The following is a 27,872-nucleotide window of genomic DNA, read 5'->3' as shown; positions in this document are numbered from 1 at the left end:
ATGTAGAGGTAATGCTATGATTACTCACCGCTAAACCCTATTACTCTTAGTCCTTCTCGTCCTCGACCCAGTCATTCTTCCCACCCACCCTCCCTGTTCAGGCCTTTGTTGCTTGGTATGTCAGGAAGTGCTTTCTGTTGGCTATGTACTTATAGTCCCTGGCAGGAGGGTGGGTGGAGCCTAAAAGCATTTCCTGTCAGTATAGACCTCATTAGTAATGACTGGGTCGAGGACGAGTAGGACTAAGAGTAATAGGGATTACCGGTAAGTAATCATAGCAGCCCCCAGCACAACTCCACTAAAAATAGGCAATTAATTACCTGCAAAAAAAACGACATCCTAAAATGCAACTCTAACCCGCATTGGGTGGAAGGAAGCAGTCAGCTGTCATTCTAAGGATCCTGGGAAAAGCAAGTTATCTGGGTTCTCACAACAGAGCAATAATATCTCACACGTTCCAATTCTGTGCCACTCAGCAAAACCTTGTCTAAAATTCTGAGGGGCTAGTGAAGGGATGGAGGCACATATAACCATGTTCATAAGAGTTTGTTGTCACTGTAGATCAGTGATACTCAAAGTATGGCCTTCCTGACCTTTACAAGTGCCCCCCCCCCCCCTCGTTAATTGCAGCACTGAGCTGCTATTTACTCGACTCGGCACATAAAAATAAAACAAGAGAAGATATTAATTGAACAGGAAATGTATTTCAAGGTTAATTGAAGTAAATAAAGAACACATCTAGTGCGTTCTGCACGACAACTTTAGGAACACTCATTTTTAAAGACTTCTTTCAGCAAAAGTGTAAAAAAAGATAGTCTCTTTAAAATTAGAAAAGTGTATTTCATGAACATGCACAACGATTTTATGTTAGTACATCAGAATTTTGCTCACTACTCACTAGTAGAGAAGTTACGGCATAACGTCATCCAGGTGAGCCTGGTAGGGGAAGGGAAATCCTTTAAAGAGAGTCATTTGCTCTCTGGATTTCCCTTCTCTTTTTGAAACTTAGGAGCAGTAACATTGTCTTGGTGTCAGCAGGGCTTTAAGTGGAAGCTTTTTCAGTAGTATATACAAGCCATAGTTGCTGCTTATTTATCTGTTTTTTAAAACTGAAAAAGGTGTATTTGTTTAACATGGGGGGTTTATTACTGCATTGAGAAGCGCTTATTAAAGTGATGTTTTTTAAATATGATCTTAGAATAGCGTGACCATATTTTGAAACAGCGCTTTAAGTAGGATGAAAAAACTGAGGGGTCTCTCAAAGGGGCGTGGCCGATGTATTTAAGGGCGTGGCTTAAAACACCTAAACTAAAAATCTGTACTTTGCACAGTGTGCTGCCCGATTGGTATTTTGCTGTTTCTATTATTGCCTCCAGATATCCAGATAAATTAAGTAATATTACATCTACAGCAAACCAGGACTATTGGCTTTTCCAATGGTTGTTAGTTGCATAAAATAAAATTAGCAGCCCCTATGACTTTGTTATATACAGTATTGAACACGCTTCCATTATGAAATGATTAGGCTGTGAAAGAAGTAAATCAAGTTTGTTTGACGTTACCTCAAAGGCTGAAAAGGGTGGTCCTGCTGCAGAGTTAATATAATTTTTTTCACCCTGATAGTGAGGGTAAAAACAAAGAGCCCGATAGGGACCTGTTTCGGCATCTGATTTTTAGAACTGCCTGTGCTGAGCACCAGCAGGACCCGGCCCACTTAAAGCCCTGTTTTGAAATCCAAAAAGAGGGACATATCAGTAAAATAGAAGAAGGACTCAATTCAACATCATTGGAAAGGCACGAAATGACGTTGCTCATCAATATAGAAACACAGTCGAGACACTAAGGAAATAAAAAGTTGTTTTTTAAATAAGGTATCATAGATGTTAGTTAAATAGCTTTCTAATAAAAGCTGCTAACTAGTACTGCATTGTAATATATAACACTGTTTTCAGTCAACCCTCATTGAAAACCAGGACTGAAAGAAATTAGGTTGTTGGTTGACTAGGGTGTGAGCCCTGGTCAAATGGCAACCGCAATCCTTGTCAGGGTAAGACACAAGCCAACCTTCAATTTACCTGTGCTCAACCCTCTTGGTAGCTATGGCACAGAGCAGTCATGCTTAACGTAGAAGCAATGTCTAAAGTGTTTGTGCAACACTTCAAACAGTAATAAAGTAAAAACACCACACAAAATGATCCCACACCAAGTTAGAAAAATAGAACTTTCTTTAACAAATAAAACTAGAACAAAATGACAAAAATCCAATTATAGAGCCAGAGAAATGCAATTTTAAAGATTTGAGTGAAAATAGTGCCAAAAAGCAAAACGCGACTACAGTAGATATCTGGACGCGCTTACAAGTTCAGGCCGACTGCCATGGAGTGCGGGCTGGCTACAGAGACCCAGTTAGGCCTGCTGAACAAAGTAGCATAAATCATAGTTTGCCGACAGTTGCGAGGATCTGCATCGAATATGCATCACGCAGGTGAAGCGATGCGTCGGTTCCGAGGTGAGGCGAGGCTGTGATGCGCATCGTTGTTGAGGATCCCTTCGACAGGGCTTGCAACGTGAAGTCTAACGTCGAGGATGCGGCGCTCAGTCTGGGTGGTGCGTGGGTTCCAAGGAGCTGTGAGCCTGTGGTGCGGAGGTCGTCACCGAGACTGCCATCGAGGATGGATGCAAGGGCCAGCGGCGAGGATGCGCTGCAGCGGGTCCAATGGGGCTGCAAAGACGATGTGGGTTTTTGCAATGCATCCAATCCACACAGCATCAGCAGCAATGCGTCTGTTCTGCTTAGGTTTGTGCCGTGTCAGTTCCGCTGCATCCACAGAGACTGGCAGAACACCTTAAGCCTACTTCCAAGGGTCCAGGACTTGGGTGGCACCAAGTGGCAGGGTAGAGTCACAGATGGCAGAGTCCAGGTGCAGGTACCTGTTTGAAGTCTGTTGTGTCTTTGAGGCTTCAGATCAGGAGGCCAGCATACTAGCTTCTGGAGTCACTCTGGGTTCTGAGATCAAGAGATGCACGTCCAGTCCTTCTCACCCAGGTAAGAGAGCAGCAGGCAGCAGGTCAATGCAGCAGGGTAGGAGTCCTTCAGAGCAGCAGTGCGGCAGAGTGGCAGTCCTTCCAGCAGCACAGCAGTCCATTTTCCTGGCAGAGTATCCACAGGTCAGAAGGGTAATGAACAGTTGGTGATTTAGGTCTAGTATTTATACCCAGTTATGCCTATTAAGTGGGGAGAAGCTACTAGAGGCAGAACTTTGAAGTGTACAAGGGCCCTGCCTTCCTGGCTCTTGACTGTTATACTATGTTACTGCAAATTTCTAGAGCGCACTTTCACCCACTGGTCTTTTAGCGCTAGGTAGCTGATTGAACATTGATCCACAGTTATTGGTAGGCCTGTTTAAAGAGCAGTATCTTCAGTAGCTGTCTAAACCTAGCATAGTTAGTAGTGGTCCTAAGTTCCAATTGCAATTTATTCCATTCTCGAGGAGCAATGACAGAGAACCTACATCCTGCTGTCCTTGTTTTTTTTTGTTTTTTTTTGACAAGGGGATAATAAGATAGTGTAGGTGACTGGATCTCAGTTCTCTAGTAGGGCAATATTTATTAACTCAAGATTTAACAAAGGCAGGACAGTTCATATACAATGCCTTAAAGACTGTACAGCACACCTTGAACAGTGGAGGCCCTTAGTCACCTGAAAGACATAGCCCTATTTATGCAGATGATATATCAACCGGGTGGCCTGGTTTTAAATCCGCAGGAGCCTACGCTTGAGGAATTTGGGGAGAACCAAATAGAGAGAGTTGGTGTAGTCAATTCTAGACATGACTAAAGCTATTATGACTTGGAGCAAGGCATCACTCGTAAGGATTTTTTTATCTTCTTTATGCGTTTAAGTTGAAAGAAGATGGAAGATGTCACTGCACCAATCTGCTGCTTGAATGATAACTCCTCATCAATGATGATACCAGGGCTTTTTACCGACTTTTTGGGCAGAGGAGGAGGACCCATCTCACTAGGCCAATAGGAGGTATTCCAGCGATCAATCTTATTTTTAGTGGTAACTATCTCTGTTTTATGTTATGTTGCGTTATGTTATGTTAATAGTTTATTGAAGCGCAACAGCTGCCCCAGCAAAGAGGCGTCCCGGCGCTTATCAGAGTTTAGCTTCAGGTAGTTACTGTTCATCCAATCCCGGAGGAACAGCATAGTGTCTTGAAACTGCTGTCTGGACGTGGGGCTATCATTGATAGTAAATAACAATTGCATGTCATCGGCATAGTTAAAAATACTGACTTTATTGTTTTTAAGAGAATTGACCAAGGGGCAGATGTAGATATTAAAGAGTTGGGGAGAAAGAGAGGAGCCCTGTGGCGTCCCACAATTCAATTGTACCTCAGACTAACTGCAGGAGGTATGCAGCGGTTTGTGTGGCGGCAGGGCACCGCCCATTTAAGCGTAAGTGAGGCTGGGCCCAGCTCCTCCCTCCCATCCTCAGTGATGCCCATCCACTTACACCTAAGCTACCCAATATGTGTGGATGTCTAGGAGGAATACACAAAGCCCAACTGTCAATAACACCCAGTCATGTCAGCTGTCTAAAAGTATAGTTGGCTGTCTTACGAGTGTAAGGATGGAAACTTGAGCACGCCTATAGGCAAAATTAATTGCAGCACGTCAACAGTAAACAAGCATTGGTAGAATGAATATTCAAAATGTTATTCAATCTGTACTGTGGGTCATATTTCTTCATATGATCCAAAGTGAATCCATTAAGTTGAACATATGAATTCCTCAGGGAACTGTAGAATCACAATTGTTGAACTTCAATCACCCCAGTGCATTTTGAGCCGAAGGCTCTTCATCAGGGGGAATAAGTCTAAGGAAAGAAAATATTATGGACATTGTAATAGGAGCCCGAGGGGAATTGCATCAAAGGTTATCATGTGCATCTAACCTAAGTGAAGGTATGGTAGCTGAAGAGTGAAAGCCAAAGAGACCAACAGGGGTAAAACGTGAGTAAAAAATAAATAGCGAACGTTACAAAATAAGGTAGTAAGTGTGCGAAGCATGGTTCACTAATGGAAAAAAGGTAGAATTGCCAGCGTGTGTGAATGCGTGCTGATGAACGTAACAAAGTAAGGGTGGCAGAATACAATCCGGTGAAGACTAAGAATCTCCGGTGCACGGGGCAGGCGGGGTGTGATTTAAACCCAGTACGTGCTCAAAAAGTCCCGCGTGTGCAAGAACGAGATAAGCAAAAAGAATAAACGTGCAGAATAAACGAGCATTACATGGAACTTACCATGCCCAAGGAAGTGAGAAAAATGCCAGATTCAGCGGTGTGTGTAATTCAAACTTGTGTATTGGGATTTGCAAAGATGGTGCGCAAGCATGCGTATTAGAGCGGTGTTAATGGGCATAGAAAGGGGACTAGGTATGTAAAGCGAGTGTCTGGTGAATAAAGCACTAAGAGAGAAAAAAAGAGCGTCAAGAGCGTTAAGAAATGCGTACTAAGGACTGCAAAGACAAAAATTTAACAAAAAATGTGGTAAATACTAGATCAATGGAAAGAATGGGTATTGGGATCCGAAAATGGCTGGAGTGGACTCCGGTGTCCCACAGGCACCATAAGTCCGAAACAGCCGGTGAACAATAATGGAAATACAGTAAAACACATGGAGAAAAAATGGAAACATAAGTGTGGAACAAACCATAGAAAATGCAGTGAGAAAGCGAACAATGTGGAAATGGTCGGTATAAAGATAAGGCAGGGAGAGCCACGCTGTAAATAAAAAGGGAAGTATGAAGAAACAGAGACCAGATAAGGATGGGTGAAGGAGTGGACAAGGAACAAGTAAGAGTAGGAAATATAAGACAACTACAAAACATAGGGTAAAAGACAAGGGGAGTGTACTGGAACCAAGTGTCGAGCACAGAAAAAGGAAAAAATGAAAGGGATTAGGTGCACAAAGAATATAAATGCGAGAAATGCAAGAAAATTCAATAAAGCCAGAGAGACAGCAAGCCAAAGTCAAAGGAAACTGCTGTATTTCAGTCTCTCATTAAGGCCTATCGGATGAATGGAGCTCAATTTATGCATCCAGTAAAGTTCTCGTTGTAGCAGGAGTTTTTTGGGGTCCTTCCCGGCAGTTCTCCTCACCACCTCCAATATTTGAAATCGAATTTGACTCACATTGTGACTGCATTTTACAAAGTGAGCTGCAATGCATGATTTAAAAGTTGTTGTTCTAATGTTGCTGCGGTGTTCTGCAAGTAGAGTTTTCATTTGGCGCTCTGTTTTCCCCACGTAGGGCAAGCCGCAGGGGCATTTAAAGAGATACACAACATTAGTCGTGTCACAAGTTCGGTTCACTTGTAGGTGGATGGGGGTACCTTGAGTAGGGTGCATGGCAGTGGTACCTGGTATGATACTGTTACAGTTTGCACAATGATGATATGGGATGGTTCCTTTGTATGTAATCAATTCTGTGTGACGTAGTTTCATCATCTGTTGTAAATTTTTCGAACGTTGGTATGCAAATATGGGTTGGTTTTGAAAAATGTGGTTGAAATCTGTTTTCAGTTGTAAGAGTTGCCAGTGTTTTATGATGGATTGCTTGATGAGTTTGCTGTGTGTCGAGTATTTAGCAACAAGTACACTACGTGTCTCTGAAGTGTCTTGTGTGGTTTTCTGAGTGAGTAGTGAGGCACGGTCCATGGGTTCAACTCTGTTTATTGTTGAATTGACGATGTGATTTGGATACCCTCTTTGGAAAAATTTGTCAATGATGACTTTGCTATCAGATTTGTAAGATTCTTCAATGGAAGCTATTCTATTTAGGGTCCCTGAGGAAATGGTGGGCATATCTGGGCCAGGGGCAGGACCAAGCTGCAGAGATTCCTCCCTACCCAGGTTTGTGTGTCTATAAGTAGGAGAGCAGGAGGCGCACGCGCAGTGGAGCTGGTCGGCTTTACACAAGTGCAGGTTTGGTTTCTCCTTTTTCCATGAAGTGACAGACCAGTTAAAGGCTTGTCGCTCTACAGGTAGGACGTGCCGTTTCTACAATGATTTCTGGCTGTTTTTGGTGATTGTTTTGCAGATATTCTTTTGCTCCAGGTTTGACTCAGTGTTACACTGGAACTTTGGCTAAAGGGGTAGACACTCTACAAAAGAGAGGCATGCTTCTCCATCCAGATATCAGTTATTCCTCACATAGCATGCCTCTGCCTTGTTCTATGTCCTTTCCCTTTGGCTTTTTCTATTTGTTTTAAGGCTCGGGATCTGGTTCCTATGCTTGAAGTTGAAGTAAAGGGTTTTATAAAGCGCTCGATCACCATGCGGTTTCTTGGCACTAAGGACGGACGGCACAGAGGGGGTGCGGAAGGGCTACTATAATGTGAAAGCTTGGGAAAAGAGGGGAGTTTTGAGAGCTTTGCGAAAGTCCATATAGATGGGGGATGGACCTGATAGCGAAGGGTAGGGCATTCCAGAAGGAGGGAGCGAGAATGGAAAACCTCATGCCTCCAAATATTTTCCTCCTAAAGCGGGAAACGCTGAGGAGAAACTGTGTGGAGGAACGCAGATCTCTGTTGGGGACGTAAGCTCTGATCTTGGAGTTGAGACTGGAGCAGTACCGGCCAAGGCCAAGAAGGTCAAGCAGCCCATCTTGATTAAAGAGCGCTCCGAGATGGGTAGCCAGTGGAGAGTTTTTAGGAGGGGGGGTAATGTGATGAGACTTAGGAAGTCTATGGATTAGGCGAGCTGCTTGGTTTTGACTTAATTGCAGACGCCGAAGTTCGTAGGCAGGGATACCTACGTACAGGCCATTGCCAAAATCGAGGCGGGATAAGATCATGGCAAGAAGAATAAGTTTAAGGGCTGTAAAGGAAAAGAAACGAGAAATTTTGCATATGATTCTGACGGACAAAAAACAGGATGAGACCACTGAGCTGATCTGGGGGCGCATAGTAAGATCCTTACTGACTTTGATACCTAGGGTTCTCACAGAGTCAGAGGGTAAGGGCGGATGGCCGAGGGAGGAGGGCCAGAAGGCAGAAGTCCAGGGGCTAAGAGAGCCACCGGTGAGGTCCAACTCTGTCTTGTCGGGGTTTAGCTTTAAGTGATTGCGATTCATCCAATCATTGATAAACGTCAGGATAGATTGGAAATTGAGAACTGAGTCAGGAGAAGAAGAAAGGTTAAAGATGAGCTGGAAGTCATCAGTATAATTAAATACTGTGATCTCCATTTTTTGCAGAGCAGATATAAGAGGATAGATATAGAGGTTAAAGAGAAGAGGGAAAAGAGAAGATCCCTGGGGGACCCCGCAGGGGACAGAACAGGTGGGGGCAAGGAAGCCCTCCAGCTGTACGGCCTGAGTGCGGTTCCCTAAGAAAGAGGTGAGCCAGGCCAGAGCAACCCCCGAATGCCGGTGCCCCCGACACGGTCTAGAAGGATGGAATGGTCGACCACGTCGAAGGCGGCGGACAGGTCGAGGAGGACCAGAGCCTGCGGAGAGTTGGTGTCAGCACTTTTTCTAAGTTCATCCAAGACGGAGAGAACAACAGACTCCGTAGAGTGAAGCCAGCCTGATGGGAGGCTAAAAGTTGGTTCTCCTCGATATAGACGCTGAGGCAGGTGGTAACGTGGCTCTCCAAAATCTTTCCCAGGAATGGAAGTAGAGAAATGGGGCGGAAATTGGAAAGGGAGGTAAAATCGGCACCTGTTTTTTTTAGAATAGGAATAACTTTGCCCGATTTGAACAAGTCAGGGACAATTCCCTGAGTAATAGAATTATTGAGGAGAGTTAAGGGGGATTCAGGACAGGCAAAGAAGATCTCTCTAAGAATGTGAGCGGGGTAGCAGTCAGATGGAGACCCTGATTTGACCCTCCTAAGCAGGGTGAAGAAGGCTGCCCTGGACATCAGGGGAAATTGGTCTAGAAAGAAGGGTTTGGGCGACGTTTGGGGGCAAAAGAAGAAAGGAGGAGGCGAAGGAATATTCCGCTTAATGGTTGCAATTTTCTCAATGAAATATTCATTGAGGGAATTGCAGAGAGATTGGAAGGGAACGGGCTTGGGGTGGCTCTATCGGAAGTTGCTAACTCATGGACAATAGTAAAGATTTCCTTGGGTTTGTTTGCCGCAAGAAGAATCTTAGAAGAAAAGTATTCTGATTTTACTAAAAGGATGGCTTGCTTATAATCCCGGAGGAGAGTCAAATATTGTGTTTTTGATGCAGGACAATATCCGCGCCTCCAATGGCGTTCAGCCTGCCGGAGTTAGAGTTTTTTTGCTTTAAGCTCGATGGTAAACCATCTGTTGGTCTCGTGGGGGCGGCGTGTTCTAATTAATTTCAAAGGGGCCACTAGATCGCAATTTGCCGCGAGCCAGCTATTGATGGCAGTAACCTGAAAATTGGGGGAAAGATCGGCCAGGCTAGGAGACGAAGCGTCAAGGGAGGAGCAGAGTGTGGCTAAATCGACACGATGCCAGTTCCGTGCCCTGACATTTTTGGGAACGGGGGGCTTAGAATCAGCCCCTAATTCAAGGGAAAAAGAGATCAGAAAATGATCAGACCACGTACAAGGAGAGACCATGGGGGAGGAGATGGATAGGTTGACTGACCAGATCTGATCCCGAATGTTGCAGTGTATATTTATTTATTTATTTATTTTATATTCTTATAAAGCGCCAGATTAGACTCCCGAAGGGGTATCTCCGCGCTATTGCTGTACCACAAATTTGTGCAATTACGAGAGAGTGGTTAATATGGGGTAGCGAGGCAGGGAAGTGATTTATTTGTCAGGATACAGATACGTTTTTAAATTCTTCCGAAAACTCAGATGGCTGGAAATTGACCTGAGTTCTTGAGGCAGAGAATTCCAGAGTGTTGGGCCGGCATAAGCTAATGCACGGCCACCTTGTCTGGTCTTCTTTACTCTTGGTATCTGCAGGAGCTGCTGTTGGCTGGAGCGCAAGTGTCGTCCCGGGATGTAGGGCTGGAAGATCTTAATCATATATTTCGGGCCCTCCCCTATCATGCTCTTGTGAATGGTGCATAAGATCTTAAATTGGACTCGCTTCCTAACTGGAAGCCAGTGGAGTCTCATCAGCAGGGGACTGGAGGGGGTCCTGGCTGGAGCATTCAGGACAACCCTTGCTGCTGTGTTTTGAATTATTTGCAATTTACTGAGCTGCTCCTCGTTAGCTCCGAGGAGCAGCCCGTTGCAATAATCCACCCTGCTGATGACCAGAGCCTGCACGAGCGTTTTTCTGTGATGATCTGGTATATAGGGAAAGACTCGTCTCAGCATCCCGATAGCCCGGAAACAGGTACCAGCAACCTGGTTGACATGTCCCTTAAAAGTAAGTTGCTGGTCAAAGAGCACACCCAGGTTCCTGATGGAGCTCTTGGGAGTGGGGACAGGGCCTAGCTCCACGGGCCACCAGTCAGATGACCAATATGTTGCCGCTTGTCCAAAACACATAACCTCCGTTTTCCCCACATTGCACTGCAGACGGTTAGTTGACATCCAGTCTGCTATGGCTCTCATACCATCTGCAAAGGATCTTTTTATTGCAGATGTGAGAGTTTTAAAAGGGAAAAGGAGTTGGGTGTCGTCAGCATACGACACCGGGGTGAACCCGAAAGATCTGGCTAAGTTGGCTAGGGGTGCCACATACACATTGAAAAGTGTAGGACTAAGGCATGAGCCTTGTGGCACTCCCTTATTGAGCTCCCTTAGTGTGGATTTATGGGAGCCCAGCCTAACTTCTTGGACACGACCAGTCAAAAAGCTCCTCAACCAAGTCAAAGCCTCTCCCACCACACCCACCTCACCTAGGCGGTCAAGAAGCACTGTGTGAGACACCGTATCGAAAGCAGCGGAAAGGTCCAACAGCACCAGAATCACGGAGCTGCCCTCATCCAGTGCCATTCTGATGTTATTGGTCACTGTCTGAAGGGCTGATTCTGTGCTGTGGTTTGGCCTGAACCCAGATTGGTGGGAGAATGTATCACTGAGGTAAGGTTCAGGCTGCGGAGTGAATCTGTGAAGTCTTTAGACGTAAGATCCTCACGAGGATCAGTAGGCCAAAAATTAAAATCACCTAGTACCAGAACGGAGGAATTGTTGACCACCAAAGTGGCCAGCAATTCCTGCATTGCCGGAATAAAATGAGACATGGGTTGAGGAGGTCGATAACATAGCACACATGTAAGTGGAACCGTCAAGGAGACCGAGCGAACAACCAAGAATTCCACACCAACAATAGAGGGGAAAGAGAGAGGTTGGAACTGAAGATTGGAACGGGCTATCAAGGCCAATCCTCCTCCGGCCTTGCCCTCCAGGCGATCAGCTCGTGGAACATAGTATGGATCGGGAAGGGCCGCTAGGACATCGGGCAGGGATGCAGATGAAAACCACGTTTCAGTGAGAAACCGGATGTCAGGCTTGGCTGTGTCCAGAAAATAAAAGAGTTCTAGCTGGTGTTTAACCGCTGAGCGGGTGTTAAGAAGAAAGACTGTTGCCACGGGCAGAGGGCTGGTGGTAGAGGGGGGAGGAGGAGGGCTTCCGGGGCGACAGGTCGCGGAGGGGGCTTACGCGGTCCAGGCACCTGGGAGGGAAGTATAATAGGGTTTGGCTGTAATATGCCAAGATTCTCAATGTGGACGAGAGTGCAGGTGCTGAGAGGCCAATTGGCTTGGAAAGCCAGAAGTTGTTTGGAAGAGTAGTTTAGTAAATAGGCATAGTAACAGGCCCCTGGCCGCGGATGGGCGCAGACGGGCTTGCCTTCGGCGCACCGCCGGTGCCCCCGCTGCGTGTGCGCATAGGCCCTGGTTTAAATAGGTCGGAGCGCGGGAGTCTAGCGCGCTGACCTGATCCGGTAATGTGAAAAAACCCCGAGAGCCCTCCGAACAAACGGCACACAGCCGGGTCGGACCGGGGCTGGGGTGAGCAGGCAAGGTAGGAACCGCAAAAGTTGCACAGACAGATTTAAAAAAATGCAAATAACAGTTTTAAAAACAAAATTGCAGGGAGCATGTACACGTAGCTGGCGACCACCCACTGCCACCGGATGCTAGTTGCGTCGGCCACGCATGCGCATAACCCTGGTTTAAATAGGTCGGAGCGCGGGAGTCTAGAGCGCTGACCTGATCCGGTAATGTGAAGAAACCCAGAGAGCCCTCCGAACAAACGGCACAGCCGGGTCGGATTGGGGCTGGGGTGTGCAGGCAAGCAGGCAAGGTAGGAACCGCAAAAGTTGCACAGACAGATTAAAAAAAATGCAAATAACAGTTTTAAAAACAAAATTGCAGGGAGCATGTACACATAGCTGGCGACCACCCACTGCCACCGGGTGCTAGTCGCGTCGGGCTATTATCATCATATAGTGCTAGGTTTGGGGCTATAGAGATTGAATTTGGCAGGGCGGGTGTTTCAGGTCCACTTTGGACTATTATTCTAGGTGTTAATGGCATATTTGCGTCTTTTAAACACACAAGATGATTGACGGAATGTTGCACAATGGCAAAACATTTACCCCCAGTTACAGATCTGGGTTTAATCCATCGTTATTTTGCTCACCAAGCCACCCCAGTTCAGATATGGCCATATGCAAATCATTCTTGACCCTGTGCCTCATGGGAACAGTCCAGACCGAACTGCCGAGCCATGTCTTCTCTGGACCGGAATCAAGCATCCTAGGACCAGTTTCTGGCTATCAGCATTCATCAGCCAGTGGCGTAGTGAGCACGGGACCCACGTCTGGGCATACCCTTCCCACATAGGGTGAACAGCAAAACACACAAGATGATACACGGAATGTTGCACAATGGCAAAACATTCACCCCCAGTCACAGATCTGGGTTTAATCCATCGTTATTTTGCTTACCAAGTTTCGGTTGGGATCCACTTGTAGATCCTGCGGAGCATGCGGAGGGTGTTGTAGCAGGAGGAGGAGACGGCATTGACCTGCTTAGACATGGAGAGGGAGGAGTCGAGGATGAATCCTAGGTTGCGTGCATGGTCTGTGGGTGTTGGTGCTGTTCCCAGTGTGGTCTGCCACCAGGAGTCGTCCCAGGCTGAGGGGGTGGGTCCGAGGATGAGGACCTCAGTCTTGTCCGAGTTCAGCTCCAGGCGGCTGCTCCTCATCCAGCCGGCGACAGCCTTCATTCCCTCGTGAAGGTTGGTTTTGGCGGTGTGTGGGTCCTTGGTGAGGGAGAGGATGAGCTGGGTGTCATCGGTGTAGGAGATGATGTTGAGGTTGTGATGGCGGGCCACTTGTGCGAGGGGGGCCATGTAGATGTTGAACAGTGAGGGATGAGCCCTGGGGGACGCCACAGATGATGTCGGTGGCTTCTGATTGGAAGGGTGGGAGGCGGACGCTCTGAGGTCTGCCGGAGAGGAAGGATGTGGTCCAGTCAAGGGCCTTCTCTTGGATTTCGGCTTTTAGGAGGTGTATCTTTATAGTGCAATGGCAGACCGCGTCGAAGGCGGCTGATAGGTCCAGGAGGATGAAGACTGATGTTTCGCCGTTGTCTAGTTGGCGCCTGATGTCGCCTGTGGCGGTGATGAGGGCTGTCTTGGTGCTGTGGTTTCGTCTGAATCCGGATTGGGATGGGTCCAAGATGTTGTCTTCCAGGTGGCTGGCCAGTTGCTTGTTCGGCGTGCTTCCAGCTTTCCGGGAATGTTGCTGTTTCGAAGGAGATATTGATGACCTTCCGTAGTTGGGGTGCGATGGCTGCGTCTGCTTTGTTGAATACGTGGTGTGGGCACGGGTCTGGCATGCTTCCAGCTTTCCGGGAATGTTGCTGTTTCGAAGGAGATGTTGATGACCTTCTGTAGTTGGGGTGCGATGGCTGCGTCTGCTTTGTTGAATACGTGGTGTGGGCACGGGTCTGACGGAGACCCTGAGTAGATGGAGTTCATGACCTTGCGTGTCTCGTCGACATGATGTTGGACCCGGAGGTCAGGTGGTTGGGGCTGGTGGTGTTCACAGGGGAGGTGGAGTCTGGCGTAGTCGGGGCGGTTGTGGTGTTGAAGCGGTCGTGGATGTCGGCGATCTTGCGATGGGAGAAGATGGCTAGTGAGTCGCACAGTTCTTGTGAGGGCAGGATTCCTTTACGATGCTGAAGAGCTCTTTGCTGTCGTGTGCGTTGTTATCCAAGCGGTCTTTGAAGGAGGACCTCTTGGCTAATCTGATGAGGTGGTGATGTCTGCGGGTGGCGTCCTTGAGGGCTGCGTGGTTGTCCATTATGCGTTTGTGGAGCCATATTTTCTCCAGTTTCCAGCATGCGCGTTTGGAGGTCTGGAGTTCGTCGGTGAACCAGGTGGCTCTCTTGCTGGCATGGCTGTTGGAGGTTTTCTTGAGCGGTACGAGGGTGTTGACGCAGTCGTCGATCCACTGTCTGAGGTTGCGGGCTGCGGTGTCTGCCAAGGGGGGTGGCCCTGCCTTTTCCGGCTCCTGACGGGCACAGATGGGCTCGCCCTTGGCCGGGGCTTCGCCCGCGCCGTCCCGCGCCGCGGGAGGGCAGCTGTCCTTTTATCGCACCCCCTGGCGCGGTGACGCGGATGCCGGTTGCAAAGCCCTCTGGGGGATGTGGTCTCGTTAAGCCGTTCCCCTCACGGCCAGAAAGTCAGGAGTTTTGCCGTTTACCTCACAGCGGCGGTGGAGGCTGCAGAACAGAATGCCTGGTCACGGTAGGTTAATCTTCAAAGGCGTCCCCGTGTGCTTTCAGTGGTTCTGTCCCAGTGTGGTGCCGTTCTCTCCCTGTGTGGTTCCAGTTCTGTCCCTGTGTGGTGCCAGTGGTTCTGTTCCTGTGTGGTGCCAGTGGTTGCTGTCCCCCCGTGATGCCAGTGGTTGCTGTCCCACCGTGGTGCCAGAGATAACTTTCTTGTGTGATGCTGGTGGTAGCTACCCGCGTGCACTCTACTCAATGCAGCATAAATACACTTCACATAATACCACTCAGTGCCACATAATTATATACCACATAATTACACTGCACTCAATGTAACATGCACTCCACATAATACCAATCAGTGCCACATAATTACACGCTACTGAAGGCAACATAAATACATTCCACATAATACCACTGTGCCACATAATTACATGCCACATAATTACACTCTACTCAATGCAACATAAATACACTCCACATAATACCACTCAGTGTGACATAGTTACACGCCACATAATTACACTCTACTCAATGCAACATAAATGCACCCCCCATACCACTTAGTACCACATATTTACACTTTACTCAATGCAACATAAATACACTCCACATAATACCACTCAGGGCCACATAATTCCACGCCACATATTTACACTCTACTCAATGCAACATTGATACACTCAACATAATACCTCTCAATATCACATAATTACACGTCACATACACTATTCAATGCAACATAAATACAGTCCACATAATACCACAATGCCACATAATTACACACCACATCATTACACTCTACTCAGTGCAACATAAATACACATCACATACCATTCAGTACCACATAATTACACACAACATAATTACACTCCACAATATTACCCCCAGGTCCCTCCTGTCCTCGTCCCCTTAATACTTACAAGTGAGATATCCTATCTCCAAGACAGAAAAAAGAAAAGCAGGAATGCTGGTACACCCCTCTCCTCCCTACTTGGAATACATAAGGGTACATTACCCAGGATTCCTCCTGTTCTTTTTTCTGTCTTCCGACAGTATGGAATTGAACCGGGAGCCTGGAGGCTCCTGGGGCTTACCTGTTGCTGGGCTCCGGGTTTGTGCTGGTCTTCTTGGTCTCTCACCCTGCTGGGCTTGGGGGGAGCCTTGGTGACACTGCCCAGTGGTTCCTTTTCTTCTGGAGGATGTCTCTTCTGCGCTGGTGGTGTCCTGGCCCGTCTTCGTTTTGCCGGGCATCTCGAAGATGCGGCTGTTTCCTGCTTCAGCTCCGGGAGTGCAGCGGCCTCCGTGCGGCTGGGGTGCTTCCTTCCGGGGCTTGCCTGACTTCCTTTGTTTGGTGCAGGAAGTCCGGCATATTCAGTATGCGTCTGGCGGTGGTGGACTGAGGTGCTTGCCGGCCCTTCCTGTGAGTACTGCGTAGCGTTTTTTTTCTATTTAACCATTGCCTTTGTTTCTGCTTTGCCTGCATTCTGTTTTGGGCTGATTGGTGCGAGGTGCTGCAGTTTTGGTTCTCGCTTCTGAAGTCCTTGTTCAGGCTGCCTCTGCCCTTTCCGGTGGTCCTGGGCTGCCTGTGGGCTGCCTCGCTTCTGTTCTACGTTGCTGAGGTCATACTCCTGTGCGGGGCACGCTGGGCTTCGTCGGCCTTTGGTTCGGCTCCAGGGGTGGCTTGCTGCTCCTCGTGCATCATGGGTAAACATGCCAAGAAGAGCAGGCATGTGGTTTAGTCCTCCTCTTCTTCCTCGCCTTCGTCTTCCTCATCTCCTTCTCCTGCGCGTTCCAGGCGTCATTCCCTGGGTGGTGATGCCAGGATGAAGAGGCTTATTCAGGACGCTTTGTTGGAGATGGGGAGTGCTCCCAGGACTTGAAGTCTTTGTATGGGTCTATGGATGATGCCACTGACTGTACGGCTCTTCGGTCTCATATTGAGCGTCAGGTGGAATTTCTGTCTGACATTTCTTTTGATGTGGTGCGTGCTTCCGCTCGTTCTGGTGGTGCTTGTGTGGCTGCTCGTCGTAACTTGGTGCTGAAAGACTGGAAGATGGATTCGGCCCAGAAGTCTGCTGCTCTGCGGTTGCTCTTTAAGGGTTCTATGTTGTTTGGTGAGGAATTGGAGGGCAAGTTACATTGGCTGTTTAAGGAGAAGAAGCATTCTTCCTCTTTCAAGCAGTCTTCTGCTGTGCCGACTTCTTCCAGGCCTAAGCCCTTCTTCCATCCTCCCTCTAGCAGGCCTTTTGCCAGGGGCAGGGGTCGTTTTCAGTCTGGTAGGGGTCAGGACAAGAAGGCGAAGTCCCCGCCTGCTAATCCTCGTTCCTGACTATCTGGCGTCTGAAGCCGGATCCTTGGTCGGAGGTCGGCTTCGGTTCTTTCTTCCAGCCTGGATGACCTCCTATTCAGACTTGTGGGTCCTGGACATTATCCGCCTGGGGTACATCTTGGTGTTTTCTGACTCTCCTCCGGACTTGGGGGTCCGCCCGACTCCCTGGCCGTCCTGTCCATCCAAAAGGGAGGAGCTGTCTCTGGGGGTCAGGTCTCTGCTGGACAAGGGGGCGATGCAGGTGGTTCCTCCTGGGGAGAGGGGTCGGGGATTTTATTCCATCATTTTTCTGGTTCCCAAAGTGACAGGGGGGTTTTGTCTTGTTCTGGATCGGAAGGCCCTGAACAAATGTGTGCTGCGGATCCCGTTCAAGATGGAGACTCTTCAGCGAGTGATTCCCCTGGTTCTCCGGGGTCATTACATGTGCACTCTGGACCTTCAGGATGCCTATTATCACGTGCCAGTCCACCCTCTTTCTCGTCCTTTCCTGAGGTTTTGTGTTCTGGGGGTCCATTGCCAATTCCAGGTCCTTCCATTCGGCCTGAGGTCGGCCCCCGGGTGTTTACCAAGGTGGTGGATCCCTTGGTGGCTTTCTTGCACCTTCAGGGGATGATGGTATACCCTTATCTGGACGATTGGCTCCTCCATGCTCCATCCAAGGTTCAGTTGTTGAGGGGTCAGGGGTTTGTGTGTTCCGCCTTGCGGGCCCATGGGTTCCTGTTGAATCTCCCCAAGTGTCAACTTCTGCCTTCTCAGGACCTGACTTTCATAGGGGCTCATTTCCGCACGGATCTGAATCAGGTCTTCCTGCTGGTGGCTCGGGTGGTGACCTTGTGTTCCCTGGCTCATCGGTTTCTGGTGGGTTGGTCCTTCCCGGTCCGTCTTTGGTTGTGCCTTTTGGGTCTGATAGCGGCTACGGTGTTCACTGTGCCTTGGGCGTGTTTCCATCTTCGGCCTCTTTGGTCCTACCTGTTGGCTCGGTGCGATCCTTTGTCTCGGGATTTATCCCTTTTGGTTCCGGTGTCTGTCGATCCTTCCTGCCCTGCGCTGGTAGACTCTGTCGGACAATCTGGCCAGGGGGTTGCCTCTGCAGTCTCCGCCTCGGGTGGTCCTTACTACGGATGCCAGTGCTCTGGGCTGGGTGGCGACTTTGAAGTCGGCGTTCCTTCAGGGTCATTGGTCCCTGCCGGAGGGTCGGCGGTCCTCAAACTGGCGGGAGTTGTCTGCGGTGTGTCGGGCTGTCCTGGGGTTTCGGCGCCTGCTGTTAAACCAGCATGTGTGGGTTCGGTCGGACAACTCGGTGACCGTGGCCTACTTGAATCACCAGGGGGGTATCCGTTCTCGGTCCCTGAACGCGGTGGTGTCCCCGTTGGTTTTTGCTGGACGGAGGGCCATCTTTTGTCTCTGGTGGCTGTGCATGTCCGGGGGGTGGACAATGGGGTGGCGGATGCCCTCAGTCGGTTTTTTCCTGCCTCCCTGGAGTTGGCCTTAACCCCAGTGGCGTTTCATCTGGTGTGCGTGAGGATTGGTCTACCCTTTCTGGACCTCTTTGCTTCCCGGCTCAATGCTCTGCTCCCACGGTTCTTCTCCCGGGTTCCTCAGGAGGGATCTTGGGGGGTGGATGCCCTGACCCTCCCTTGGCTTTCTGGCCTGCTGTATGCATTTCCTCCCCTTGCTCTGATCTCTTGCTTTATGTCTCGGTTGCTGATGGAAGATCGGGAGGTGGTGGTGGTGGTAGTTCCCTTCTAGCCCCGCCGGTCGTGGTTTCCGACTCTGAAGTTATTGGCGGTTCAGGGTCCTTGGTTCTTCCCCTTCCCTCCGTCTCCCTTGCGGTCCTCTCCGATGCTGCCCCTCTGGCGGCTTTGGCTGTCGGTTTGGAGGTTGAGAGGCAGGGGTCTCCCCGAGCATTTAGCTTTGGCTATTCAGCAGTCCCGGAAGCCTTCTACTCTTCAGTCCCATGGCTGGCATTGGGGGAACTTCAAGCGTTGGTGTCTAGGTCTGGCGTTGTCTCCCTTGGTTTGTCCTTTGCCTGATGTTCTTCTGTTCCTTTGGGATGGGTTCGAGAAGCGTTTGTCTGTCTCGACTCTGCGGGCTGCTATTCGGGCTTTCCGTGCCCCTTGGGCGAATCTGCCTGATGTTGATGGCCGTTTGTTGCGCAGCTTTGCGAATTCCCGTCCTGTGGTTCGACCTTCTTTTCCTCTTTGGGACCTCCCTTTGGTTTTGAGGGCCTTGGTGGCTGCTCCCTTTGAGCATTTGGAGGAGGTTGATTTGAAGTTTGTCACCTTTAAGGTTGTTTTTTTGGTGGCTATTACTTCTGCTAATCGCCTGGGGGAGCTGGGGGCTTTGATGGCTCGGGAGCCTTTTCTTTCTATTTCTGCTGATGGGGTTGTTCTTCGTTTGGATTCCTCTTTTGTTCCTAAGGTTTCCTCCCAGCTCCATCGCTCTCAGGAGCTGGTCTTGCCTGCCCTGTGTTCTGTTCAGGTGGATGAGGACGACCTTCCCTGGTCCTTGCTGGATGTTTGCCATGCTTTGAGGGTCAATGTGGACCGTACTCGAGCCTTTCGGCGTACTGACTCCCTGTTTGTTTCCTTTGGGGTATTCTCCAGGGGTTGCCGGGCTTCCACTTCTTCCATTGGTCGTTGGTTGAAGCAGGTTATTGTTTTGGCCTATTCCCTTTCTGGTTCCCCTCCCTCTGCTGGTGTTCAGGGGCGTTCTACGCAGGGGGTGGCTGCTTCCTGGGCGGAGGTTCGTGTTGTGTCCCCTTCTGAGATTTGTAGGGCCGCTACTTGGGCTTCTGCTAATACCTTTGTTAGACATTACCGAATTCAGAATGTTCTGGGGGATGAAACTAACTTTGGTTTGGGGGTTCTTTGGGCTGTGTGTTCCTGATCCCTCCTTTTTTTCTTTGTTACTGTGCTGTTTTCAATAAACTGCTGGGTTTGCTGTGGTTCTGTGTCCTGGTGGTTTGTTGTGTGATGATGGCCGATTGCTGCTTGGGTATTCTCACTTGTAAGTATGAAGGGGACGAGGACAGGAGGGACCTGGGGGTAATGTCCTATTACTTACCGGTAATCTTCATTACTCCAGGTCCCGTTGTCCTCGTCCCCTTCATACCATCCATCCATCCCTCCCTCTCGGACTTTCCGGCCCTCATCTGGGGCTTGGTGGTTCAGGAGGAATGCTGGGTAATGTACCCTTATGTACTCTCAGTAGGGAGGGGGAGGGGTGTACCAGCATTCCTGCTTTTCTTTTTTCCTATCTTGGAGATAGGATATCTCACTTGTAAGTATGAAGGGGACGAGGACAACGGGACCCGGGGTAATGAAGATTACCGGTAATTAATAGGACAATACCACTCAGTGCCACATAATTACAGGCCACATAATTGCACTCTACTCAATGCAACATAAATACACTCCCCATCAACATAAATGCACTCCTCGCCATGACACAATTTCACTAAGCATAATTTCTCTCAACACCACAGTTCCAGGCCACACAATTCAACTCCACACATTTCCAATACACACCACATAATTACACACCAAACAACATATTTCAACTCCACTACTCCACAATCCACAATGTTCCTCCAATCCACACAATATAGCGGCACCACCTGAGCACCAAACATCACTCACCACAACCATTTTCCATCAGCGCACCACCGAAGTATCACCTAAGCATCACGTCAGTCTGCCTTTGGAATCTGGCATCTGTTGATTCTCCCCTAGTGTCCGTCCGCTGCTCGTGTTGTAATTAAATTACTGTTTTACAACCTCAACTCACCCAATATTTATGTCCCGCACCCCCATAACTAAAAAAATGATAACAAACAAGCATGTCAACAGGCAGGAAGAAGTTGCCCAGCAGTGCAAGTACAAAAAAACTAGAAGACATTTTTTATGTTAAAATCTATTTTTTAATCCGGTTGTTCAGTTGTAATTAATGTCGTCTTGGTTTGTATACAGGTAACAAAAATACTTAACACTTTTTGTTATAACTTTTCAACATGATGCCCAGCAGCCATAATGCTCTACAACAAAGCCAAAAGTTCTAGTTAAACATTGCTATGCCAATGCTTGTTTTTTGTATTCAGTACACAATAAAAATACTAATATCTGCCACCCACGCCATTCTTATAGCTTTGCGGTCCTGAAATAGTTTCAATTTTCACACTTGTAGGAGTGTGATGGTTAGTAGTTGTGTTGGTAGCAAGGGTCGTAACACAGGCCCCCCGCGATGCGGGGGGGTGCCCCGCGCTCCAGGGGCCCCCTCACTTTGGTAATGGTGCGCAGTGTGCACGACAGCTTTAATAGATTAAATGGTGCGCAAGGCAGGCATGCATGCATGCCTGGGCCCTCGCCGGGCCTCAGAAGCGAATAACTATTAAATGGTGCGCAATTTGCGCAACAACATCTACTGCACAGTTCACACGCGCGCTGCGGGACCCCGCCCGGGGCCCCTGAGGCTCTTAATAAATGGTGGCTGGCCCCAACTGGGGCCCCTAAGTCTTTTAAGAAATGGTGTACGGCCCCAGTCGAGGCCCTCTGAGGCTCTTTATAATAAATGGTGGGTGAGTGCAAGCGGGCGTGTGAAGAGCGATTGATACAGGAAGCAGACGGTGAAAGTATTAGGAAATACTTTATTTAAGTAATACACAGCAGAACACAGGAGCGCAGCCTGTTCAAGTTAATTCCAGGTAATAACTGACACAAACCACTAAACATAAACTGTATACAGGATTGACTCGAGGGGACGCACTTTTGAAGAGAAACATTCTCTTCAAGAGTGCGTGCACAATGATGGAACACTGAGCGGGTGCTAAAACATGAGTGCGCCGTAGCGTGCTATGTTGACAATCAAATAAAGAACTTACGTGTACTTTACATCTTCTCCCTATTTACATAAATAAAAGAAAACAAAATGACAATAAAAAGTCAATATTTAAGAAAGAAAATAATCTTTAAAACGAGTTGGGAGAGAACAATTCCTGTGAGACCTGTCAGAGGAAACAAGAGAAGAAGAAGTTGTAACAACATGAGGGTCATCAGCAGCATCACATGTTGTTTCTTTAATCTGAGAATCTGAAACAAAGTTTGAATTAGGAAGTGAATTTCGAGAAGAAGAAGAACAATTATTAGCAAGTGTGTCTTCATCAGAGGTGGTACCTAAAGGGAAAAATGAACAAGAGGACGGTTCATTTACATATTTGGTAGTGGAAATTTTCCTTGTTTGTTCAGGAGTGAGTCTGACAATGACACGTTTATTCCACCACTCCCTTCCATTAAGAAAGAGAGATCCCTTAGATACTTTAAGGACCTGTGTGTGTAAGGAGAAGGTCGAAAGGCCTTTTTTTTTTTTTTTTTTCTTTTTAACCTTGTTATTAAACTTAATCTTGACCCAGTCTCTAATATGGAATGGCTGAACAGAAGAAAGAAACTTTGAATTAAAATTTCTTTCTTGGGATAATTGCTTAGAAGCAACATTTACTTTGACAATTTCTTTGTCAAGACAAGCTAAACAAGAGTTGTCCTGAGTTTTCAAATCTTTTAACCAAGAAGGGCAAATGTTCTCATTAGGATTTCTCTTCCTCAGGAGTCTGAAAGGGGAAACACTAGTTGTACTATGAGGGTTAACTAAATAAGACCATAATTTGCCCCTAAGGAATTTTTCTACATCTAGACTAGAAGACATAGTGGTCTGTATTCTCTCCTTGAAAAACCTATTCATTCTCTCGACTAGTCCGTTGGAAGAAGGAGAGTATAATGTCACTTTAAGATGTTTGATATCATAAGACTTGAGGAATGATTCAAACGAGGATGAATAAAAATGAGAGCCATTGTCACTGACCAGCTCTCTAGGGGGACCCTCAGAGAGAAAAACTTTACTGAGAAAATCAATGGCAGTAACAGAAGTGGGAGAGTCTAAGAAGTTAAAAACACACCACTTAGAATGATAGTCAACTAGTGACACAATAAAACGTTTATTACTAGTTAAAATCTTCCAAGGACCAGAGAAGTCAATATCTAGCTTTTGCAAAGCTTCAGAAGGAAAAGGAACTGTATGCAACGGTAAAAGGGTTGTCTTCCAGTGCTTGTCTGAAACCAGACAAGTAGAACAAGACCCAATCCAGTTAGCAACATCACCATTTAGACCAGGCCACCAAAAGTGTTCCTTCAATTTCTTTGAGGTGCTGCCAACGTCAAGGTGTCTCTGATGAGTAAAGTCAAAAAGTTTTTTCTTAATACCCAAAGGAGGAACACATAAATCACCCCTAAAAATGACATCATTTGCAATGGAAAGTTCATTAGACACTTGAGCAAAGACTTTCAAGGACGCAGGGAGAGAGCGAATTCTTGGCCATTCAGAAACAATTAGATTTTTAACATTGAGAAGAACTGAATTCTCAGAGCAACTATGTTTCCATTCAGTCTCTGATATACAAAAAGGTGAAAGGACCAACTCTTCTATGGATGCTACAACATACTCAACGTCATCAACGGAATCATCATCAACATCATTTTCAAGTAAAGTAATTCTTGAAAGGGCAACAGCATGCAAATTATTGCCATCTGAAATGTGTCTAATGGTGAAATTGTACTCATGTAGTCTAGACAAAATATTGAGAAGATGAAGTAAGGGCTTGTGATCACTGAGGAGAATGAAGTGAGAGCCCCATATAAATGTTTTGAATTTTTCAATTGCCCAAGAACAGGTAAGGGCTTCTCTTTTAATAGTGCTATAGTGAGACTCAGCTACATTTAAGGCTCTTGACGCAAAACCTATAGTATTCTCCCTACAAGAGTCTCTTTGAGTTAACACTGCACCTAAACCCTTTTGACTTGCGTCAATGGTAATGGTACATTCTAAACTTGGATTGAATGATGATAGTGCAGGTGTTTCAACAATAACCTTTTTAACAGTGTCAAAAGCCTTGTTAGTTTCTTCAGACCAAATGAATTTGATATCTTTCTTGAGTAAGGTGCGGAGAGGTTGGACAAATTGAGAATAATTTTGGATGAATCGTGAATAGTACTCAGCAAGTCCAAGAAATGACCTTAGGGCATTCTTATCTTTAGGGACAGCAACATTGGAAATAGCTTTGGTTAAACAAATCTTTGGTTTAATACCATATGTAGAAATACTATGGCCCAAGTAGTCAAGTTCTTTTACCATGAATATGTATACTTTTTTAAGGTCATCTCTTACATTTAAAGGAACATTTCTCAGTTTATGACAGACAGGAATGGCATTGGGTTTCAATCTGATCAGATGCTCAAAATCTTTGATGTAGTCCACGGAATCTTTGAGAACCTCTGGAAATTCAGATATTAAACTCTGAATCTCCAAGTTTTCTTCATGAACCACATTAAAAATTGAGGTTTTATTGATTTGGACTGGTGTGTCAGAACCAGGAACCAATTTCAAACCCATTCTAGCCAAATCTTGCCATCCAACAATAAGTTTTCCATCAATGGCAATGTATATTTTTGTATTAGTAAACCTACCTAAACATTCAATTCTTGAAATAAAATATCCTAACATGTCAATACGTTTCTTATTATAGGCTTTGGGAATGATGTCAAGAGGAGATAAAGTTACATTCTTGCTCCAGATTTCATCAAATAAGGTATTAGAGATGATGGTAACAGGTGCCCCTGAATCTGCCATCATGTCTAATTCTACACCATCAACAATTACACAGCAAGTGGGGTCTTTGACAAGTGTAGTGTCTAGATCAAGTTCAACTAAATCAATGGAGAGAATTTTCCTTTCAGGAATAGACAGGTTAGAATCAACATTTTGAATAGAGTTAATGTGAAGATCATCAAATGGAGATTGCAAGACAGACATTTCAATGTTGGAAACATTTTCATTAGGGTCTTCAACAGAAGAAAGGTTATTGATTCTAACACCTTTCCTGTTTCTGCAAACAATATTAAAGTGGCCAATTTTGCTACAAAAAGTACATTTTTTACCCAACGCAGGACATGTGGGGCTGTTACTAAGGTGGCTTTTTGATCCACATCTAAAGCAATAAGAATTAAATTTCTTTTGAAAAGGTTTAAATGATGAGTTTTTTTGAAGAACAGCATTAATTTGTACATCCTTTTCATGTTGAAGAGAATTTCCATCGGTGATGCATCTGGAAGAAACAATCGACCTTTCTACACTTTTGGCCATATCCAACACTTCATTTAACGTGGGGTCACGACAACTTAAAATTCTTTCTTGAATTTTTTTGTGATAGCAGTTGTAGACAAACTGGTCTCTTAAAACAGTATCTAGATATGCTCCAAAATTGCATTCCGCAGCCAAATTTCTTAAAACAGAGATGAAGTCTTCCACAGACTCATCTTGATGTTGTTTCCTTTTCATGAAGTTGAAACGCTCCATCATAATACTTGGTTGATCAATAAATTTTTTATTCAATCTTGAAATTGCATCTGTGAAAACATTCCATCCTTCTCCATCTCCTGATGGAGGTACAGACAATGGAAGATTGTTGAAAATTTCTTTTCCTGCAGTACCCAAATGGCTATATAAAATGGCCAGCTTCCTTTTTGCAGAGTATTCATCTGCTCCAATGGCCACTAAGTAATTTTCAAAACTTATGAACCATAACTTCCATGACTCTTTAGGTTTACCAGGATTGGGTAAAAAATGGTTTAAATAAACAATTTGTTGACTAGTGGCCATGATAAAGTAATTAAAACAGGAAGCTTTTAAATTTCTTGTGAAATAGTAATAACAGTATATAACATGTAGTTAAAATGAAATGCAGGAAGTCTTTTAACTTGTAAATATAAAACAAATACTTTTTTAAAAATGTAGAAAGTCTTTTCTTTTGTAAATATGAAGCAAATACCTTTTGAATTAGGTGTGCGCTGTTTAAAAGTAACTTGAGGGTCACTGGTTGAAGAAAATCAACTTTAAAATCACTCGTTACAGCGTTGTTATAGAGACGAGTGAATAAACCTGGCTGTCTGGGCTTGAGCGTAATGACGTTGAAGATGATGTCATACGCGTGGTTGGCCGCTAGACAAATCAAACGCTGGTATCCCAAAACTGTGAAAAGAGAAGAAATGCCTCACGGTTCAGCGCAGTGCTACAGGATGACGAGGTTTCCAGGAATGCAGTAGCAGATCAAAATTGAGGTTAGCGCGGTGCACACAAAAATTGAAGGTATTTAAGAAGGATGCGCAAAAATGGTGAAATGCTGGTAAAATCGCCGGAGTTGCCGAGATGCTTGTCGCCAATATGTGAAGAGCGATTGATACAGGAAGCAGACGGTGAAAGTATTAGGAAATACTTTATTTAAGTAATACACAGCAGAACACAGGAGCGCAGCCTGTTCAAGTTAATTCCAGGTAATAACTGACACAAACCACTAAACATAAACTGTATACAGGATTGACTCGAGGGGACGCACTTTTGAAGAGAAACATTCTCTTCAAGAGTGCGTGCACAATGATGGAACACTGAGCGGGTGCTAAAACATGAGTGCGCCGTAGCGTGCTATGTTGACAATCAAATAAAGAACTTACGTGTACTTTACAGGGCGACGCGCAGTTGCTTCCCGGACGCGTGTGCGCTCTTCAGGGTGGGGGCAGAGCTGTTGACCAATCCGTGATTTGAATTTGTCTGACTCCAGACATGCGTATTGTGCGCGCGCAATAAAAAGTGCGTGTGAGGCATCCCAAGAAGACCAAGCCACGCAGCCGCTCTTAGACCGGACTGTCGAAGTCCGTCACCGGCGGCCATATTTTAAATGAATTTATTAGCTACCCCCGCCCCTGCCTGGCTAACCCTGCCCTGCTGCCTGGCCGTCCTGCTCGCGCCTACTGAAGTAAGCCCAGCCCCAGCCCTCAGGTCAGGTGAGTTAGAGTCTGCGCTGCGTCCGAGACCGAGCCTAGTAGCAGGAGAGTCCATGGGTGGCGACCAGCCTAGCCGCCTCTGCTTGGATGAGACGTGCGGGGTGTAGAGATATGTGCAAGATTTGTGAACGTTGAGAGACGTGTGACCTGTGACCATGAAGTCCGTGTAGAGAAAGGTGCAGGCATAGCGAGAGTCAGGAAGGGCCCCAGGTTGGGAGAGGGTGGGCAGGTAGAGGCGCGGGAAGGGAGAGAGTAGAGGTCAGCGAGGTGCAGCCTGGGAAAGGTATGGAGAAGGAGTCATGCAGGCTGTGAAGGGAATGGGCTGCAGACTTAGAAAGGAACGGCCAGGTAGAAGTGCAGACAGAGATAGCAGAGGTGTGGGCAGGACAGATGCTGATGGGTGCAGGCTGAGAAGAACTGGGGACAGGGACAGACAGACTGTGTAGGACGGCAGCTGGCTGAAAGATGTGTGGGCAGGGAGACGACGTATAAGCAAGGAACGAGCAAGAAGCAGGACGACCAGAGAGTTACAGGCAAAAGATGTGCAGTGGAATGAGCAAACTGCATATTCAGAAAAGAAATGTCAATAATAAATACCTAAAAACACTTCATTGCTGAAATGTATCACATACGTAGAGTGTGATGCTTCGAGGTATGCAAGCCACATTAGCAGCGTTTCCACATAAGCTGGAATACAAAACTATGTTATTTTCGAGAAAACTTCAAACAAATGGCAGTTTTGGTGCACTTTACATGAGTCGAATTTGCATGCTCCTTTTTTTTAATTAAAAAGATGTATGTTTGGCTTTTAATTTTGGTTTAGTAGCAAAATCAAAATGTGGAAATCGTAATGAAACACAGACCAGAAGCCAGTTTCTGATGCATATTTCAGAGATCCTGTGTAGCGTCTTGTTATAAAAGAACACCAAATATTCGTCTTTTTTTAAATCATCAAAACATTTAT

The 27,872-nt window shown here is 46.6% G+C and overlaps 1 protein-coding gene across 2 annotated transcripts in view; it reads right to left on the bottom strand.

The window, feature by feature from the left end:
- Nucleotides 1-26,676, bottom strand: part of LOC144821906 (uncharacterized) — a 545,035-nt gene extending 518,359 nt beyond the window's left edge. The window contains exon 1 of one of the 2 annotated variants that reach the window (XM_078679053.1): nt 26,579-26,676. The gene's annotated coding sequence lies outside the window, so the exon portion shown is untranslated. The remainder of the gene's footprint in view (nt 1-26,578) is intronic. The other variant, XM_078679054.1, reaches the window with a different exon arrangement.
- Nucleotides 26,677-27,872: the final 1,196 nt, after the last annotated feature.

This window comes from Lissotriton helveticus, chromosome 2_2 (genome assembly GCF_964261635.1).
Source record: "Lissotriton helveticus chromosome 2_2, aLisHel1.1, whole genome shotgun sequence".
NCBI lineage: Eukaryota > Metazoa > Chordata > Amphibia > Caudata > Salamandridae > Lissotriton > Lissotriton helveticus.
Note: the sequence above shows the minus strand (reverse complement) of the source record. Positions and strands in the feature narration are given on the sequence as shown.